This window comes from Podarcis filfolensis (genome assembly GCF_964270895.1).
Source record: "Podarcis filfolensis genome assembly, chromosome: 3".
In the NCBI taxonomy this organism is placed as follows: Eukaryota; Metazoa; Chordata; class Lepidosauria; order Squamata; family Lacertidae; genus Podarcis; species Podarcis filfolensis.
In genome coordinates, this window is record NC_139606.1 from 33929680 (window position 1) to 33938415 (window position 8736).

Sequence of the window (8736 nt, forward strand, 5' to 3'; positions counted from 1 at the left end):
TGGCTACAATGTGTGGGTATACAATGTGTGGGTAGCTAATTTGGGAGACGCGCCCCAGACTGGCAGCGAAGCTAATCCAGGCCTCACTGGACTGTCTCCCTGTTCCTCTCGATGGGCATCCCCTGCCCTAAAGCTATTCGTTATTACATGCAATTAGTTGCTCACAGAAAGAGAGGGATCTCGGGGCCACTATTTACTTATTTTCATACCCCAGGATGGTCTTGAAATTTGCTACATGCCACAGGGCCTTGGAACTAGCTAGGCTAGAAATGTAAACAACCAGCCTTTTCTGGGTCTCAGACCTTCCCACCGCCAAGCTTCAGTCCATTACGATTTTTAAATATATATATATATAAAAAGAACGGTTACATTATAAATTGCTTAAAAATGGGCTTTATGGTGAAAATGGTGACAGACTTTACTATGGCAGCAGCAGCAGGCGCCAGTCTAATTACAGTCTTCTCAAGACATAACTTATTACAGGCTCCGCAGCAGAGCCCGCGACTTTGTGTTTTAATTCAGAAACCTGGATTTTGTTTGTCATAATTGACTATTATGCTGCCCCCTTTTGCCAGGACGCTCTTGTAAAAAAGAAAAAAAGAAACTCTTGCCTTAAGTGGTCATTCCTGCTTAGACATTTTGAGCAAACTGAGCCTTTGGAGAGCCTCTCACAGCTAATTATCAGCTGTCCTTTTCAGATATGTCATTTGGCCAACATTTCCCTCAGCTGAGGTTCATATTATTCTGCTAATATACGTAGCTAATAGATAATTTGATCTATTCCTTTTTCAGGGCATCACGTGCTTTTGGAGGATATATGACAGAGGCAAATGCATCACTGAGAAAGAGGAAGCCGCTTTGTGGCAAATTTGCATATGTTCATTTGTATGTGTAGATGTAAATTAAGAAATAATAATTTAAATAGAAATACAATATAGCTCACCGTTGGGTGGGCGATGGTGACCAGGAAACCTGTGGAGAAGCCTAACCAGATTATATCTCACGTCTGCTGTCCAGCTGCTAACTGTTGGTGGGCAAAGTGGTCACAGTCCCTGCTTTCCCTCGTTGTGGCGCTTTGTTTTTGAACTGGACTTGGGCCAGGCAACCTTTCTAATATAGGGCATCTTACAATGTAAAAGGACTGTCTCTCAGACAACCCTCCACTAGAGGACAATGCTCCATATTTTAAAAATGACACAGGGCCGTCCGATTGCGTTCAATTTGAATGAAAATCACCAAATGCGTTTGGAGTCATATATAACAGGGATCATTGACAATATTGCATGGAATGCTGCCACCTTTTGGTTTTACAAATTATTTGCATGGGGCATAACTGCTGTATTTTGCGATTTCTGCAATGACTAATTTCAAGAGCACACACTTACCCATATCACTGATCCATTTCCATTGGACTTATGTTCACATAACTCCTATGTTCACATATAGAATACAGAGTTTGTTAAAATAGTATGTTCTCATTTCTACTTGGACAGGGTATATAGTCGATGTTTATCTACATCCTTCTCTTCTGTTGCACTAATATGCCTATTCTCTCAGGACAAGGATTTCTGCTTGCCAGATAGCACAATCTCCCTTCTCCTCCCCCTGCATGCTGTTCTGGGGGAGAGCAGCTCTCCAAACCTCTCAGAGACCATTTAGCGGTGCAGGGGCACACAGCGGAGGAAAGGGGGAGTTGTTGTGCTAGTTCCCGCACAACTCAAGCTTACTGACACCCTGCCCCATGCCCAACCAGGTAAGCAGTGGCAGATACAATTACTTAAAGAAACATTTGATATGCATAGGGGTCTTGAATAAGCTGGTGATATTGCATAATAGCCAATAAGTTTAACACTGTACACGCAATCATTTTTTCAAGCCTCAACCGGCAAAATAAGCCCACCAGTAAACTTACTGTTAAAGGTACCAACTGACAGTACCCCAGTCAAACAGTGCTTCCAATACCCCCTGGTATATTTTAACTAGAGTCACATACCACTGAAGCAACATTTTAAACAGAGCCCTTTTAAAGTTTAAGCTACAGGCAACCCCCTGCTTGCACAAGAGCTGCACTCTGAGTCATCATGAGCATTGGTGGAGTGTGCATAAGCCCATCCCACTCTACCCCATTCTGCCCACTTCTGGAACAAAAAATGGCATGCACATCAGTGGTCACACGCCAATCGAATGCATGAAAAGCGGTTGGTACCTGCATTGTGCATCAGTTTGGCTCCTTGCGGCAGACGTGGATATGTGGCCAGAGACTGTGGAAAGAAAAGTCCCACAGAAGGCGATAGTAACAAATTGCAACCATAACTATAAGGGCATTCTCTGTGGCAGCCCCTAAGCTGTGGAATTCCCTCCCCACAGAAGTGGGTCCAGCACCTTCACAATATAGCTTTTGGTGAATGCTGAAGATGCTTCTCTTCACCCTGATCTTTGACTTTTGAGGCATGTGCTTTTCAGGACCCACCCTATTCCTATACCTGTAATTTATTTTAATTGTTTCTAATTTATGGATTTTAAATTGTTATAACCCGTCTTAGGACCTCCCGGTGAAGGGCAGGAAACAACAGCGACAAATGCAGGTTTGCCACAAAAATGTCCAGTACACTCAATGGGGAGCTTCAGATCTACTTAGCAGCATGTGAGCTATCAGAAACTAAAGCACTTTAATTCAGAACAGAAAATAAGAGTGTAGATGAACAGTTAATATTACTAGCAATTCAACAGCCTAATTACAGGGGTTTTTTCAGGCTTCTCCTAAGCTTGGACTCAGCAGTGATTCCTTCTAAAGTTAGATGCTTAGAACAGGCCTACGAAATATATGTATATAAGCTGAAACCCCTCCTTTTGGATGCTTTACCCAAGAGAAAAGACATGTTTAGGTGAGATTTGAAATGTGGAAGTGACTCACTCATTCAGACAGTTCCTGACAGATGATGCAATGTAAGTGAAAGACCACAACCAACCAAGGGGGAGATGTCCAGGAAGAGAAGAGAAGATTGGAAGAACAGAGAAAGCAAGCTGACGGAGGAAGTAAATATAAGGTCAAAAAGAGAGGGCGGAGTAAAACCCATGGAGATTTTTGCAAGCCAGGACTACAGTGAGGCAGCTGTTTGGGAGACTGGCAGTGCAGATCTATAATGACACAAGGACTGTAGGTCTCGGCTTAATAAAGCCTTATTGCAGGCTACCCACACAAAAACTGTTCCTCAAAGAATGCAGCGTCACTAAGCTAGTACCAGACTGCTTGCCTTAGAAACCCACACCCAGACCTTTAAAACTGGCCTATGATTCACCAAGTCACCTGTATTTTTAGCATAGGGGAAATGCAGAATTGAAGGAAGCTATTACCGGTATTTACTGCTGCTGGCATCTTTCCCTGTTCCACTGTATTATGGGTTTTAGTGTGAGATCCAATGAAGTACAAGCCAAAGTCCATTCATGCTTCCTTTTCTTCAGTCCTGCAGCTCCCTCTGCACCCCCAGAAGTTGGGGACCCCTCTGGAGTAGATCTGGGGGAAGCACAGGAGGATGGAGAGGAGAGGAACCAGAAGTCCAAAGGGCAAGTGAGAGAACCAACACTCATACCTCCCACAATCTTATCTGTGTTTTTGAAAACCAGAAACTAAAACAGAACCCTAAGGTCTGACATGAAAATGCAACAGGCATTTCTACCGGTCCTGCACAAACAGTGGTTGCAACGTTAGACTGAACCCATGTAATTTTAGGGAGAAATGTTTAGCAAATTGATCACAGCCGTCCAAGAAGGAATGTAATAATCCCTGTAACCATATGAAAAAGCTAATGCTAAGCCGCTAGACAACACTTTGCTGATGCAATGCAAAAGGCAAATGTCCACCACTGTGGACTTGAAGCTCAGTTTAGTTGGACTCTGCTTAAGTCTTCTGCCAGTTGTGCTTAAGCAATCTTCCTCTGTAACATTATTGCCCTTGATAAACAATGAAGAAACCAGGGAGAGAGCATTGGAAAAGTAATTATATCAAGAAGCTGCAACAGTCAGTTTCACTAACCAACCAGACTCCATGACATTTTTGGAAATCAACTAGATACATTAGGTTCCAGGGATGTGTTGTTTAACCTGCTCTCATGACCTCTAAAGCTCTCATGACCTTTGACTTGACCAAGTAATCATCCTCCCACAGCAATGGCAAAAAACCCCACACAAAATACCACCCAAATTAAGATTGCAAACATGCAAAACTTCAGGTTGAACCCATCAGCATATGTGGGATCATGGACCAAGGGGGGAAACTTCAGACTTGTCATGGAAGCTATGCAGCCTTGAGCTGTATTCTGACAAGGCAAATTCATGGATGGGTGAAAACAGCCGAATATAGCACACGAAACAATGTTATTTAGTCCCCAAATATATACGCAGTAAATTTGCATTACCATTGTTTTTAGAAGCTGCTCCCATGACAGCTTGACTATTTGGATAGAATGGCTTTAAAACACAACAGATGGCTACAATTACATGCTGGGAATTACACTTCTGGGTCTAGAATAACTGAACAGAGCACAATAAAATAAACACACTAATTCCAACTGGATTGCCCACAGTTTTTGAAAACGTATACACTGACATATACAATAAATCTTGTCACCAAGAGAGGCACGCTTCAGAAAATCTTGAGAGCCTGGAGTCATGGCATGGAGGGTGGCCATGCGTCCCGCCAGTGGCGTAGCGTGGGGGGTGCAGGGGGGGCCGGCCGCACCGGGCGCAACATCTGGGGGTTAGGGTTAGGGGGCGCAAATCCACAGGTTAGGGGCGCAAATCCACGGGTTAGGGGGTGCAAATTACTTGCCTTGCCCCGGGTGGTGACAACCCACGCTACGCCACTGCGTCCCGCTTTGCCTAGGACAATCTTCTGTTTGCAGCAGCCCTCAATTTGAAGGGCTGACTAATCCAAGTCTGCTTTCAAAATAAAGAACAGTAAGGAGGAAGAACAGTAAGAAGAATGGTGGGGGCAGGGCTTGAAGTTGCCCATCAACAGTTGGCACCTGGAAAAGGAGACTGAGCAGGTACACAGTGCTGGAATGCTTACTTGAAATCTGATAACGCCACTCAATTGCCTAGACAAAGGATAGGAAAGTGTATGTGAGTGCATATCGAAAATAGGCTACGTTCTACATGTAAAATGTGCATGTGTTGCTCCACCCAGCCGCCAATGGCATGTGGCCCCTGTTAGGCTGGCCAGAAGGCAATGTGGCCCTTGGGATGAAAAAGATCCTGCACCCCGCACTATGACAATGGTTGAGCATAGGCGGGAGCCAGCCGCTTCCTCCTACTGAGTCATAATGGCTTTTCCTCCACTTGCTCAAGCGCACTTTGGGGAAAGGAGATTAGTTTAGCTTTAATTTAGCCAGCTAAATTGAGCTTTATTATTGGAAACAACTCTGAGCTTTTCAGTTCCCCCTAATAAAGTCAAAAGGCCGGCGGATGCTCTCACCTGAGACCACTGTAATGTTTCATTTGGATTAAATCTTCCGACTTGGCAGCTTTGTGCCGCCTCCATAGACCCGATTCATTTTAGCTTTATATCCTCCCAGGTGGTTGATTACTTATTAGCAAGAGGACTCTCTCTCTCATAGTTGTGAACTTGTTCCCAGCATTGTCATGAAATGCTAAGCAGGAAGGCAAGCAGGTCTTTCCAACTCCGCTTGTTTTGCTATCCAGTCCAGTCCGGTAAATACACTTGAATCATTAGATCCGATTTGATCCAGATGCCTTAATTTGTTGAGCGTCTTTAGTTCCTGGCTTCACTAAAGCAGAGAATAAGAGTGCAACTCTAACCATATCTCTTCAGAAGTTCCAGTGAGTTAAACTGAACTTAACCCTCATCTGCACAGTATAGCATCGTGCTTCTTTACACAGCCATGGCTTCCCACAAATAAACCTGGGAAGTGTAGTCTGTTAAGGGTGCCGAGAGTTGTCTGGAGACTCCCTATTTCTCAGAGAGCTACAATTCCCAGAGTTCCCTGGGGAGAGGGGTTCATAGAATCAGAGAGTTGGAAGGGACCCCCAGGGTCATCTAGTCCAACCCCCTGCAATGCAGGAATCTCAACCAAAGCTTCCATGACAAATGGCCACCCAACCTTGAAGGAAGTAGAGTCCACACCTCCTGAGGGAGTCCATTCCTCTGTCAAACAGCTCTTACTGTCAGAAAGTTCTTCGTGTCAGAAAGGGTTCATTGTTAAATGAAGCCTTTCACTTAACAACGAAAGTTAAATGAACCTTTTCATTTAACAATGAAAGTGGGTAACAGAAACCTATACTGCAGGGATGGGAAGCTTCGGCCCCTGGGGCCAAATGCGGCCCTCCAGGAGGGCTTTATATCTGGCCCTCAGAAGCTTCCTGAGGCCACACCCTTCTCTGCCTCTGCATTGCACCCCCCTCAGTGTTTTTGCCTGGCTGGCATGTGTCCTTGAACCCTGCCTTTTTGCTGGATGGACAATTGAGGAGAGAGAGAGAGAGAGAGAGAGAGAGAGAGAGAGAGAGAGAGAGAGAGAGAGAGAGAGAGAGTGTTTGTGTGTGTAGAAACTAGTCTACTGTGGAAGGCTAACATTTACATTCCTTTTGCCTGCATTTACTTTTGCCTCTGGCTCCAACCACAGCTGTCAACTTTTCCCTTTTCTTGCGAGCAATCCTATTTGGAATAAGGGAATTTCCCTTTAAAAAAAGGGAAAAGTTGACAGCTATGGCCCCAGCCTCCACAGAAGGTGGCCCAGAGGCGAATGCAGGCTTTTGCGTGAAAGAGGTTCCCTACTCCCGCCATGCAGTATAAACCTGGACGAATTGGTGCACCATCAGTTGACGCCGAAAGCTTAAGGAAGTCTGTGCCAGCTTTACTTTGGAGGTGAGGACATTCCAAAGAGTGGAAATTAGGAAATTCCTTTCTCCCCCACCTCTCTCTCTCTCTCCCCGTTTCTAATTCCTTCTTTGGTATTGCAGTGAGCAAGAATAGCCACATCGCCCCGAGTCTGTTAGCATCATTGCCACATGGAGGGGAAATAGCACCTCCATGTCTGTGACATGATGTCTCAAGTCCACACTGGCAATTTGCCTCTTGGTTACATGGTAGAAAAATAACTCGCTGGGTTTTAATTTCCCCATCAGCCTCCAATAAGGCAATAGCACTACGGAGGTTTTAAACCCTTGCCTCTGTGTTTCTAACAATTTGCTTTTAAACATACTTGCTTCGCTATCATACACAAATGTAGGGCAGCATAATTTCTCACTTGCAACTCTCACATTTTAATGCTGTATTCTGCAAGGGGCATTTAAAAAAGTAATGCCAACATAGCGAGGCGTCCCAATATCTAGTTGAGCTAAACAGGGCGGGGGGGATGTTGAGGGGCTGATTTGTTTTCCTTTTTCTGTTTTGGTCTTGTGAGTGTAAAATGTATGTAAAATTCAATGTAGGTAAGTCAATAATTCAAACACACACAGAGAGCACAAATGGCCTCATGAACTTGTCTGCAGTATTTGTGAGCAGAGTAATTGTGTGAAACGTGCCAATGAATTTGTTGAGTAGGAGGAGAAATTATTTCAACAGGTTATCAGGCTGAAGCAGTGGCAAGAAGAAGAAGAAGAAGAAGAAGAAGAAGAAGAAGAAGAAGAAGAAGAAGAAGAGGAGGAGGAGGAGGAGGAGGAGGAGGAGGAGGAGGAGGAGGAGGAGTTTGGATTTGATATCCCGCTTTATCACTCCCCTTCAGGAGTCTCAAAGTGGCTTACATTCTCCTTTCCCTTCCTCCCCCACAACAAACACTCTGTGAGGTGAGTGGGGCTGAGAGACTTCAGAGAAGTGTGACTAGCCTAAGATTCTATGCCCATAACAAGTGACACACAGTGGTGCAATCCAGTCACCATTTGGCATCCTTCACAGCATCCTAGACCAGGGATGGGGAGTCATGTTTCCTCATCACCTTCCAAGGGCTACAAGCACAGGTGGATTTAGGGCAGTGCAACTGATTCTGCTGCACTGGGCACTGAGCCTAGGCATCACAACGATGGCATTGTGAATTCAGCAGAATGGAGGGCGAGACATGGCGGGGGAGCGAGCACCAAAGTTTGGCCTCACAGAGGGCACCGCTGAAACTTGAAAGACCAAAGTCCACCCCTGACATACGCCAGTGACGGTCAGAATAAAAAGTGGCTGGAAGAACCATTGCGACTTTCACTTTTGCACAGCAGCGGGCTCCATTTCTGCCATGCAAACGTCAGGGGGTTCTGCACACAGAAAACCTCTTCTAGGCAAGCAGGAGGGGTGGTGGCTGTTCATGACACTTTCCTGTCAGGCAAATGTGCTCTGGAAGAGCACCAAGCAGGATGTTGTGGGTCTAGTGGAGGGTTTGCCTCGGGCTGCATTTTGACCTGAACTTTTGGACATACTGGCATTGGGTGGCAATGGTATATTGATCCGATTTATTTATTTTTAGCTGCTGTTTTTATTGTCATGATTTTGCTGTTTATCTTTTACGTAATTTTAAATAAGGGTGGGTGTCCTGCTGGCTGAATACGGTGCCAAGATTTATTTATGTGGCATTTCCTGCCCTCACCCTTAGTCCTGCTATTTTGCACTTTTGCTTCTGGTTACTAAACAAGATGTCCTCTAAGCGACTGAGGAACTGAAGCTTCCCCTCCCTGTGATGGAGGCAGTCTTCCCTTGCTGGCCATTGCCAGTCAACAGCTCCCCCTGCTGGTCCCATGAAG